The following is a 12475-nucleotide window of genomic DNA, read 5'->3' as shown; positions in this document are numbered from 1 at the left end:
CAAGGAGAAATTCCAGGGCAGCAGAGGATGGAGGGCAAAACGATAATTGCAGAATAGGCACAACAATAAATTCTGCAATACATTCAATGTACTCCCTATGCAGCGTACAGATCATCAGCTCTCTTGCAGCAATTGCTGGGGTCGTATCAGCCTATTGTGCCCCCACTGCACACAACACACAGCAACTTCATCCTTTCTTGGGATTCCCTTGCCTGACTGTGCCCATGCTAAAGGACTGAATTGTTCAAGCACACTATCTGCAGTGCAGGCCTTCTAATACCCAGAAATCCCAGACAAACGTACTGCATCTACCAGCCCAGCCTCCCTGTTCCTCCTTTCTTCTCCCTGTAAATCAATAACCAACTCCTATTTACACTTTGTGAGATACAACTTCACTGTGAGCCAGCAGCAGGTGGGCATAAGATGTTCTGTGTGATATTCTTACTTCTTTCCTTCCCCCCCCCCCGAAAGCAGGTGGACGGAGCACCTATTACTACCTAACACTAGCAGGACTGTAACTTCCAAATAACCACGTCTCCTTCTGAAATCATCAGCCCATCTCAGAGAGCTAAGAGGCACTAGGAGCATGGCTACATTCACATACCTTCTGACACATGCAGGTAGAGGACAACCAGCATAAGCAAGTTTCCTACTTCTGTTTGGCTGAGAAACATTAGAAAAGTAGTTGCACAGAAACAGACAAACTTGTTGCACTGACTTCTCCTAACCTACAGCAAGGCCTACCTAACTACACTTACAGATGCAATATAAAACCAAAAATCATTTAGACCCTAATACAATGCACTATTTAAATCAAATGTAGTGCTGGTAGAATAATCCCTAACCTAGCTGACTTACATGCCAGACTTCGCAGCAGAGATGCTCAACCCTGCCAGGCATTTGACTTGCTAATGTTAATAGCTAAGTTTGGAAAAAAAAACAACAAAAATATAGAGCTTATACTATCACAAACTTCATATGAATGGGTAAAGAAAAAAACATAAAAAAGAAGTTTTTATAAAGAGTTTCTGTCTGGCTGGCATAAGAACTCAGTCACTCAGCTTATCTTCATTCAGAGAACATGAGCTCTTAAAATGTATTTAACAGTCTACTGCTGCATTCTGAACTACTCTACAACAGTCACTGCATTACTCAGTAAAGATGCCTACAATAAACACATCACAAATATTTGTTTTGTTTCCATACCAACATGAATACAGATTCTCCCAGTGTAACAAAGGGTTAATTTTTTCAGTCAGTAAGCTAAAATCATAAACCTTTAAGGATGAATAAATAAGAAGATGGAACAAAGTTTTAGGACTGATGGTTGGGGGGGGCAGAAAAATTTTAAAGAAAGCATATTAAAAAAGGCAAGATAAGTGAACGATCAAAATCCCCTCTAGCTTAGCATGAAGGGAAAAGTATTTCACGAAATTGCAAGACAGAAACTTTCTTGAGTTCCAGCAGGAAGAAACAGATTTGTTCGAACCAAAAATCAGCTGTGCAACAAGTAAGGCAATTTATAAAAACAGACCAGAAAGAAGTGACAGTGATTATGGTTCTGATCCAAGACAAGAAATCTTAGTTCTAGTGTATGATAGCAGGATCAATTAACCTTCCTAAGCACTTCTGACTACGAGAGAGAAGAAGGTTTGCAGCATCTTGCACTAATCATTCTGGCCAAACCTCTTCTGAGGGCTCCTTCTAAAAGGCAAACCATAGCTGCGAAAACCGATAGCAATGCATCACCCCTTCCATGCAGGTACAGCCTGGAGTCAGAGCGCAGCACACTGCTGTGCCACACACACATGTAATGCAGTGGGGAGCAAATGCTATACACAGCATATTTAGCAAGTCTCACAACGAGAGCACGAAGTGCACTGACAGATCACTTCGTTATTTAATTCTCTGCAAAACAGTCAGAACAGCCTTGGACCAGGCAAAAATGATTTCTTAATGATGAGATGCTCAACTCAAGGTATTTTGAGAGGTCACCTATCAGATACATGAATCGCCATATAAAAAACACCAAATAAAACCTTACAAGCCAACAAAAAACCTCCACAGACCTACAAATACGCATTTCAATAACAAACTCATGCAATAGAGAAAACACAACCCTGAGTTCACTACCTTAGGTGCTGTTTCAGTATTCATATTCTGCTGTTTCCTAACTGCCAGCATTTTACTGCCCTGTTCTCTTTGGGTTTTTTTGTTGTTGGTTTTTGGTTGGCAGGGGATGTTTGGGGGGTTTTGTGTTGTTTTTTTAAACATGCATTTTAAGTCTCATGGCAAAGACTTGACTTTTTTTCCTACTTCATTTTTCAGTGTTATCTCAGAAGTTTTTTAGGAAGTTGCCCTCCTTCAGCACACAACATTTAAAAGTATGAGGACAAGAAAAGGCAACTCCAGAGACCTGCAGCAGTGAAGCGAGGTGTCTTCATCAACTTCGCAAAAAAAACAACAGGGATAATGTTTCACAGACCCAGGACATTTCCTGATTAACTGTTATAAAAACAGTCCATTAGCTATCATGTAAAACTTGCACTAGGCAAAACCAACTGTTACATGTGTAAGAAAAAGCATAATGTATAGTATTTTATATATACTGATTAGAAGTTTTAACTGAAACTCGAAATATTTTTTTCTTTAAACTAGCCTGATCTTCTTAATTAGCAACTCTTAAATTACTGTAACATACAAGTAACTAAATCCCCCTACTGGTACAATGTCTGTGCTAAGAGCTTTCTTACAGACACTTCCCCCCTGCCCTTTAAATTACAAATATACAAATATTCCTTCTCAGGTAGCAGTAGGGAAAAAGAGAAAAAGACAAGTCAGCTCATCAGCAGACACATACAGGATTTAAGGAAATAATTTGAGACAAGAAAAAGCACAATCTGAATATGATACGGTTGATTCACAGAGGGTTACAACTCATACTCTGCTCCAGCGAGGACAAACACAACAGCAGTGACCATGTCAGTGGCTAGCTGTGATATCTACTCATGGCTTCAACAACTGCCACACAATCCAGTCATCCCAATGAATGCCAATAAAATCTGTCTTCCACCGCACAGTTATTTCTACTCTGTAAACTGGGTGCCCAGAGAGGCTGAGAGTCTCCATCCTTGGAAATACTCAAAATCCAACCGGACACAGCTCTAGACAACCAGCTCTAGCTGACCTTGCTTAAACCGAGGAGTTGGACTACATGAGCTCAAGAGGACCCTGCCAACCTCAACAATTCTGTCATTCTGCAAAACACATTAGAAACAGAACTCTGTACACATACAGTGTGAAATAATTTTGATTAATTTTTTTCAGTAAATTGCTCTGTTTTAATTCCACATCCACACAGGTTTAGCAACAGGAGAGAAAAATTACTCAATGTTCTGTTGACTGAAAGTACCATGAGGGCATCCCAAGCTAAAAGTTCTCTTGCCACAGACTGGACAGAAATAAAATTACATGCTGAGAATGTTACTCACTCACATGGCTATGAGAATTATAAAAAAAAAATTAAAGACTTTTAGTAAGGACACCAAGATAGCTCATATAGCCATCTTGGTTCATTTAGGAAATTTCGTTCTTGTCCATAGCAAATGCAATTCAAACTGATTTCTGGATTATTCCAAAACCTCTCTCTTCATAAATACGTATACAACATTTTCCAAAAAACAAAGTTATTTCTATGGTTTGGGAAAGAGGCTTTGGAATTATCCAAACATTTAGTTTAAATTGCATTATGTATATGTGTGTATATTATATCAATCAATATGTGTGTGCGTATGCGTATGACATACATCCCATATTAAATCTAACTTCCACCTTTATTTACAGGGTAGCTGAAACATTCTGTGGCTGGGAACAACAGTGAGGAAGACTAGTAAAAGTGAGTCCAAAACTATGTGGAAAAACAGTATCGAGATTCTTTCAGCTAAAAATCAGAGCTCCCTCTGTTCAAAATACTATTAGGACTTAAAGGGGTTCATCCTACCAGAAACAAACAAACAAAAAAATGTAGAGGTAGCAGTCAAAAGAGTAAGCACAACCTTCTGGCATGAAGAACATTTCTGCTTCTTTGCACAGGAAACCCTTAACAGTCTTACAAGCTGGTGGGATGTATCAGGTTGAGTCTTCAATAGAGTAACTGCAAGGCAAGTGCACTGATGATGCAAAACATGACATATTTCAGTACATTCTAGTCACAAACAGACTAGACTGCACATAGTTTAAGACCAAATAGAACAGATAACATCTTGATTCTAAAAATATACTTTTTACCCAAAGTCCCCAAAGTAATTTTTCCTTTGTTTTTCCCTATTTAACAAACAGGTATTCAGGCAAAATAATCTATTTTATAGAAGGAGCACAATAAAAAAAAAATCATTACAGGAGATGACCTCAAAATTCTTGGTCCACCCTACACATTATACATCACACACAACTACAGCTAGTGTTGAAGGCAACTGAACTTGTTAACTGAAGTGGAAAAAGACTTCAAAATATTTAAGATTTTCACCTGATTCACTAATACAATACATCACAGAAACTACCCAGTTCAAGGAGGACAGAAAACTAGTTGAATTGCGGGAAAAAATCTGAAGGAACATATATTAAGGATCTTTTCAATACTTAAATTCCCATTGTATATTATAAAATACATTTCATTTCAATCCTTCGGTGTCTATGTGCCAAAAGCTTAATGAATACTGTCACTAGAAACCTTCAATTAATGACAATATTAATGGAGCTTTATGTAGCATAGATAATAGAACACATGCATAATATAGCTAGATACCTCAAGTTTTACACATTACTAGTAAAAAGCCCATTAATAAAGAATAATCCAATAAAAGCACTGTTTGTGATGGCATTACCATACTTTTTAGTATAAGTAAAAAGAGTCTCCCTCCTAAATAACTACTAAATGCTTAGGGTTCTAACATATTGCTGCAAGCTATAATGGTTATAACTGTTAATCCAATACACCTTTTATACAAACCCATAAACACACGAGTGGAAAAATAGCACAGATGTTCATCTCTAATGCAATTTCCATTCAATTTCCTAAGTGCAGTCCCTGTGTGCAAACTAGCTTAACGTTATGTTTAGCTTGCAAATTCTTTTAATAAATAATGAATGCAATAAAACTGGTAGATCAATGGCAAGCTGAGAAATCATAAAAAAAGCCTTTTGTGCTCATGTTGTTGCCGATTTCAAACTTTAATCCAGCGACAGATCGATACTACTTTTTCTTTTTAACCCATCACATAGATAGCAGATAGACTAGATGTAGGTTAAATGCTGTTACCAGATATCCATTTCCAGAAACTTGATAAGATCAGACACAATTGCAATCAAACATTTTATACCTTAACATATACACAACAATATACACTGGTAAATATTACACTTTAAGTCACTGCACAGTAATAAAGCAAGCACTATTCATTAGTTTTGGTTCTTACTTTTTGGGGAAGTGGTATTTTAACTGAGTCAAGAAAGGCTCTGACAATATATTTTAATGAGCAAAATGGGCTTAGCAGGTCAAGATGAACTGACAAGGAAATATAATCTCCCCACACTTGCTAGTGACAATAAACTTTATATGCACACACAAAACAACAATATTGCTGTGTTACCAAAAAGAAATGAAAGCAAACAAATGTATGTCTTATAGGATTCAGATATTGGAACCTTCTGGGGCAGGTATCAAAGTGCATTAGTTAATAGGTATCGGTGTTTCTTACAGGTTGTAGAACCAGGGGAGAAGGGAAACCCTATTACTAAGTCACTTTGGATAACCGTGCTTTACCAAGAGGGAACAAAGATCAAAAGCGTGCAGCCCCAAGGGACAATTCTAATATCAAGCAGGATATATCTAAATCACTAAGAATCATTACTAACTAATGTACTTGTGCTTGGTAATGCATGTTTAATCGTAACGTATTAAAATCTTGCCTCAGCTTACACCAAAGGAACACGTCACAGACAGCAGTAACTCTGAAGTATCCTCATAATGTTTGTTTCTGCTATTAGCTTTGTTTACATAAATAATCATTAAAATGCTGCATTTCCATACACCTACAGAGTTTTATTACATTGATAATCACATGAAGAACTTATGAAAGAAACTAGATGGGCATTTTCTATGTATTTTAAAGTAAGGATTTGGATAATTTTGTTCGTAACTTCAGAAAATCCAGAATTATCATTCCCGGAACAGGCACAAAAAACCTTAAAGGTCCTACGTTGAGCAAGAACAAGGTCAGACCCAAAAACTTAGTACCCGTTTGAAAATGGCATAAACACATAATTCTCTCAAACACAGGTTTTAAGTAAATATGTCCCACCTTTGACGAGAAAGGCTCAGATCCTAGAAACATTTATAAGTTCTTTGCCCTTGTTCTGGCAAACTTCCACTGGCATGAAAGGGACGTTCACCTTAGCAAAGTCAAAATAGGGACTTTATGGCCCACATTTCAACACATTTTTAATATTGATACTGACAAACAGCTCTTACACAATGTGAACTCCAGCCTGTAAGCAATGAAATAAGATAGAATTCTTTACAACATCTCAGAGTGCTCATTTTAAATATTTTGTGCAAAATTACCAAGGTAGGTAGATACTAATTCCTCACCCTAAGGCCACAGCCATACAACAAAACATGATTTTCTAATTCAGTGATTTTTGCTGTGCTCCTCAGTTCTACCAAAGTTGATTTTCACCTGCCTTTAAAACAAATGCATACACACAAACAGAGGCTGCGTGTCCAACCGTAGCCCCAGTGTGAGAATAATTTCCCATCTACAGAGCTGGTCACTTCTGGAGGCTTTCTAAGTATAATACTGTTGCCACACATTGATATATTGGTGAAAGAAAGGCAAATATAACAATGCTAAAGCTTAAACTCATTTGAATAAACTGTGAATTTCTATTACATATATTGTTTCCTTTATCAAATTGGAACTACTGGAGCAAGAATACCAAGAATGCCAACATAAATCTAGATCTGTTACAGCCAGTTTCTCCAATTTATTCTCAGAAGCCTTAATGACAAAAAGTCAAAGTTCTTCTGTTTGGAGAAGAGATTAGGAAAAAGAACATTTGCGATAATTTTTAACATTAAACTTAAGCATCATATTGGAAGAGAGCAGTTTTAACAAAATGATTGAAGCAAATCACAAAATACTATTTTAATCTTCTAAAGAAAAACAAGGAAGACCACAAGTGGTTTAATAAACACTAAGGAATAAAAGCCAATAAAAACTGTGCACAGCCTACGTGGGAAATAGATCTTCATTATTCATGGCAGAGTACTTTACACTTTGTGCAATCTTTTCCAGAATTTAAAACCGTTCCACAAAGACACATTCCAGCCTCTTTTATGATTTGCGTTCCACAGGTTCTGCTCCAAGATAATGGATACCAGACTATACAGATCAGAAATAAATGGTGATCGACAACTTTTCCAACATTTCTGGCACTAAATGGTTAGTAACAGAAACATAATAAACAAGTATTCATATTTTAAGTCTAACAGATGTTGAATTCAGACACATTTAACTTGAAAAAAAATTAATAAGAATTAAAAAACCGGGGGAAAAGCCTTTCTTCAGCCTGTAATCAATTTGGACACAATGATATTCTATTTATAGCAACACTTTTAACATGTTCTAGTCTTATATTATTTATTCGGATCATTCCTATTACAATGAAATATTAATGTTGAGAAAGTGGTTACTCTATTAAGGAGCTATCCTATGTTTAGATTTTAATATTGATCTCTACTATTTTGGAATAATTAATCATTCTGTATGAAACCGTATTTGTCTGACTTTGTGTTATAATATGATCAGAAGTTTAGCATCTTCCCCACAATGATGCCATGATTAAATTTATATTTTGACCTATTCCTAAAGGCAATTTAGTTATTCCAACAGAAGGGGGAAAAGGGGATACCGCCACTTTAAAAGCTTCAATCTCTTTGACATTGCTGGCAGTGTATGGGAACATTAATGCATCTGTCATGATAACAAGCTAAGAATAACATCTAGACATCAAACCGAGCAGAGAATCCATCTGAAGTGATTCATTCAGATCTGTCTCATTGATTTATTAAACACAGGGCAACATCTGCAGCCTCACAGAGCCGCTTGGCAAAATTAATGCAAGATCAATTCAAATGGAAAAAAGTGCAAAAGAGATAAATCAAAACACAATTTGCATGCAGTTCCACAATCAGGCTTATTGGGTGCAAATGCTCAATTTCCCTCCCAAAGCAAATGAGTTTAAATGTTGTTTTATCTTTGTAGAATTGTGTGATTTGGAGTGACAGTGAAGAGTTCTGCAGGTTGAAATGGTGAAAAGAAAAAAGGAGAAGAAATGCTTGCAAAGACCTTTTGAATATGCAACAAGAATATCATTAATACCTAATTGTTTAGCTTTTTTGTCTTTGCTACAAAAACACAGTATTTTTCAGTTGTAGAAGTCTCAGTAGAAAATTACATATGTATTATGCATATACACATGCAGAAAACCTACAAATACTCCATTTTGGAGGAAAAGCATGTTACACTTTAAATGGGGAGCTCTATTGCTATGTAAAAAGAAGGGAATTTTAATCAAGGCTTCTCCAGATTAGATATCCATCTGATGAAAATATTCAAGTATTTTAGTAGTTTTGAACAAGCATAGACTTTCAAGATGCCCAAAAAGAAAGAGGGATTTTTCCAAAAGTATAATTAATCTGCTTGGAAAGTGGAAAAATTCCTTTCTGCATCTCTAGCAGAATCCACTATGCTGGTGATCTCTCATGAGAATGTTTTAAGTGAGTCTCCTCTCCAAGGAAGAAAAAGAAATTGAGAAATTGATCTTCTTTTTTATTTTAACATGCTAGCGCCTCCAAAATTCACAAGTTTGGCTAAGTCTGAATGCATACTAAATATTTACTTAGTCAAAGAAGTTTATATGATCAGATGTCCACATTTAAAAATCAATATACAAGGAAACGCTGTGCAGTGCTACATGACTGGATTGCTTTAATTATAATCTTGACATCATTCTCCTAATAAAAGACAGAGTATTGCTGACTATAGGGTAGCTTTTAATAGACAACATGACTAGACCTTCATTATCTCATAAAATAAAATGTCTGCATTTACTGCTTAAATTCATTTCTAAAGCCTTCTATTGTTTGTGAATAGCCAAAGTAATACAAAATATTAGCTTAACTGGATACTTGAAATCATAAAAAATAAGCCATGCGCCAAAACATTGTTTTCTGGGAAATACTCTTACTATTCACTAAATAATCCAGACCAACACTATGCTTTTTCAGTAGCCAACAGCATCCATCAAACAGAAACCCTGTAGAATAGGTTATGATCATGCTCATATAAGCCTAATTTTAGGGACTGATATATTTACCATCATAAAAACGTTCTTACTGCAGTTTTAAATTTCATTTTTAAATAAAATCTCATTATAGTTTTCTACTTTAAGTAAATGTTATGCTTTACTACTAAAATTAAGCATGTATCCATAATTTAAGTAATCTTCTAAGGTATTGCAAATTAGTAACTAAATTTTGTAAATATGTTGTACTCACTATGCACTTGAAGATGCTACCTGTAATGAAATGAACGGTTAGTTTCATTTTACAAACCTTGCTTCCAAATTAGATTACATGATGATGGCTAACGACAATCAAAGTTAGGAACATTTTGTTTACACATGAATGAAAATTATACATGTAGTGTTTAAAAAAAACCACAAAGGTCAAAGATGCTAGATATAGGGAACTAGCATTACATACACAGAACATAAACATACAAAAAAAAATTTCACTTACAGGTATATTTCTCTGCAGCTTTTACGAGCTCTGTAGATAAGCTCAACTAAAAAAAATGCAATAGAGTAAGCAGGAGAAGTAAATTTTATGGTTTTTTCAATTATATATAATCGATGGTTCACATTCCAATTTAAAAAAATAATTAAAAGTGTACACTAACATAAGAGATGTTGACTTTTAGAAGTCAACTAACATTGAAAACAATGATAGCCAGCATTTCTTATTGCTTTTTCTGGCAGCTCTTGAGTTTAATGAAGTATTTCTACAGTATTCAAATATATATATAAACATCCATAAATTAAAATATATTACAAAATATATGTTCAGACATGAAAGTGATGCTTGAGTCATGCAGTGGAACAATACGTATCGAATGGTTTGCTTCTAAAAAAACCACATTTTTTCAAGACTTTACTTCCCAGGTATAGAACCTAAATACTGCACGTATGGATAGCTGTAACAATTCCACTGTGTTTTGTTTGGTACCATGCACTGCAGTGGTTCCCAGGTCACTTCACAGGAAACAAAAATTAGATCACTCATGTATTTAGCTATTTTTATCCAACATTCTCACCCATTAAGTGTGGGCTGTTTGAGGAAAAAAAACCCTGTAAATAAAAAGACATATTAAGCATTCAATTAGCACGATGGATACAATTAACATTAAGTTACCATACATGAGAAAAGTTTTATCTGTGCTGATAACACTTATCATGCATTACACCTGAAACCATGAATGCAAAATACATTGAGTATCAGTAGTTTATTCGAACCAGTGGCATTTTCAAGAGATATAAACAAAGGCTGGGTGATGTTTCAATAAATGAAAAACGTTTTAGGAAATGTAAAGGGATCTGCTATTTCTGAACAGGTAAAAATACTAGGCATCATGAGGCAGGGAGAGCTTGCTCTTACACACGTGTTGAACGTACTTTCTCAGTTGAGAGCTTTGACTCCATTCAGACATATTTCTGCCCTATTAGATCCCCCCTCAACAGTGCTCTTGCCATATCTTCAGCCTCTGACCAGGTCTTCGTTCCACTGACTGCTCCTTTCAGACCCTCTTAGAGCATCACTCGGCTCCTCACTTACAGCTCCCCTGGCCTCCCTTCTCAGCTGCTCCTTGCATTACTTATTCCCTTATCCTATCAGGGCCATAAGTCTTTGTCAAAGGAAAAAAAAAAAAGTGAAATACAAGTTTTAAACATTTAACACTTGAACATTTCTGGATCTTAAATCATTGGTTGTAAGAGAGCAGAAATCATCAGATCACATCTAAAGGCTGTATCATCAAATCAGATCCCACATTTCCCCAAGGGAAAACTTTGGCACAGTCACAGAAATTAAGACGACATACTTCTTTAATGGTGAACTTTCATGCTAGTCGAGTTTCAGAAACATTTCAGAGAAGCATTTAAATGTTAAATGTAATCTTACATTAACTCTATTCAAATACATTAGTCCCAGACCTTACTTGCAACACTGTCGTTTTAATAAGGCAGTAGTTGTGATGTCACAGAGGTGCATGACATCGAAATAAAGAGGCAGCGGGAGAAGGTGTTACAGAAACAGAACACGAGCAAGAGAAAAAGCACATACTTCAAATAAACGTATCTAGGAATTGAGTGCAAGTATCTCTAAAATGTCACCTGTAACATAAAATAATTTGAAACAAACCAAATACTGATACTCAAGAACGAGCATCGGGTCTGCTCCTGCTTAAGCTCACAGCAGCGAGAACAGGATCAGGCCCCAGATTAGAGCGTACTTAAGGTGTCATTAAAAAAAACCCACCCAACACGTTCAGTGCCAAGCAGTTAGAACTAGTGACACCAGAACCAAAGTTACTAAATATTTCCATGCTGCGAGTCTGATACCGCACTCAAAGCTGTCTGAAACAACCTTCTGTAAAGAAAGTTTCCTGCCAGGCAGAAAGCCGGAGCACACTGGAAGGCAAATGTTTCTGGAGAGGTACCTCACCAACCGCTCAACTAGGAAACGCCGTCTCCGAGCACCCCGTCTCACGCCCTACCCCACTGCACTAGGCATTTCTCCTCAGCCCCGAGAGGGTTTTTGTGTTTATTAGATCATTACCATTTCTAAAGGCAGCAGCTATGAGGTCACAAACCAGGATTATAACCCCAAGTACGAAGGACCCAGCAGGGATCTCCCATGAATACAGCCCGCCCGGGGCTCCGCGATTTAGGCACGGCGGGGCAGGGGCTACGGCCACCCCGGACCTCTCGCTCGCCTGACGCGAAGTCACTCGGGAACGGCCGCGAGCAACAGTTTGCCCGCCGGCCGCCCACCCTCCCCGGCGGCCCCCGGCCGGCCGCCGCAGCCGGCGCTCAGCCCCTCGGGAGCGAGGGATCCTGAGGAGAATTGGAAGTTTCAGCGGAAGGAAAATAACAACAGAAAACTTTGGGGGGTTGGTTTGGGGTTTTTTTTTTGGTTGGTTTGGTTTAAGAGCGTACACGGGAACTATCAGCGCGAGGGGAAAAGTTTGAAGACCGGCCCGCCGCTCGGCGGTCCCAGCCATCGCGGGGGGGTTGAGGAATCCTGCAAAGTTTTCCACGCCGGCACCCACGGCCGCGCCGCTTCACCGCCCCCGCC

The 12475-nt window shown here is 37.3% G+C and overlaps 1 protein-coding gene across 1 annotated transcript in view; it reads right to left on the bottom strand.

The window, feature by feature from the left end:
* The window catches only part of DACH2 (dachshund family transcription factor 2), a gene marked incomplete at its 5' end in the record, with an annotated part of 315957 nt that overhangs the window by 303114 nt on the left and 368 nt on the right, over nt 1–12475 (bottom strand). The window lies entirely within an intron of this gene.

This window comes from Haliaeetus leucocephalus, unplaced genomic scaffold (assembly GCF_000737465.1).
Source record: "Haliaeetus leucocephalus isolate CR32 unplaced genomic scaffold, Haliaeetus_leucocephalus-4.0 Scaffold340, whole genome shotgun sequence".
Classification (NCBI taxonomy): Eukaryota; Metazoa; Chordata; class Aves; order Accipitriformes; family Accipitridae; genus Haliaeetus; species Haliaeetus leucocephalus.
The sequence above is the reverse complement of the archived record's forward strand: the minus strand, read 5'-3'. Positions and strand labels throughout refer to the sequence as shown.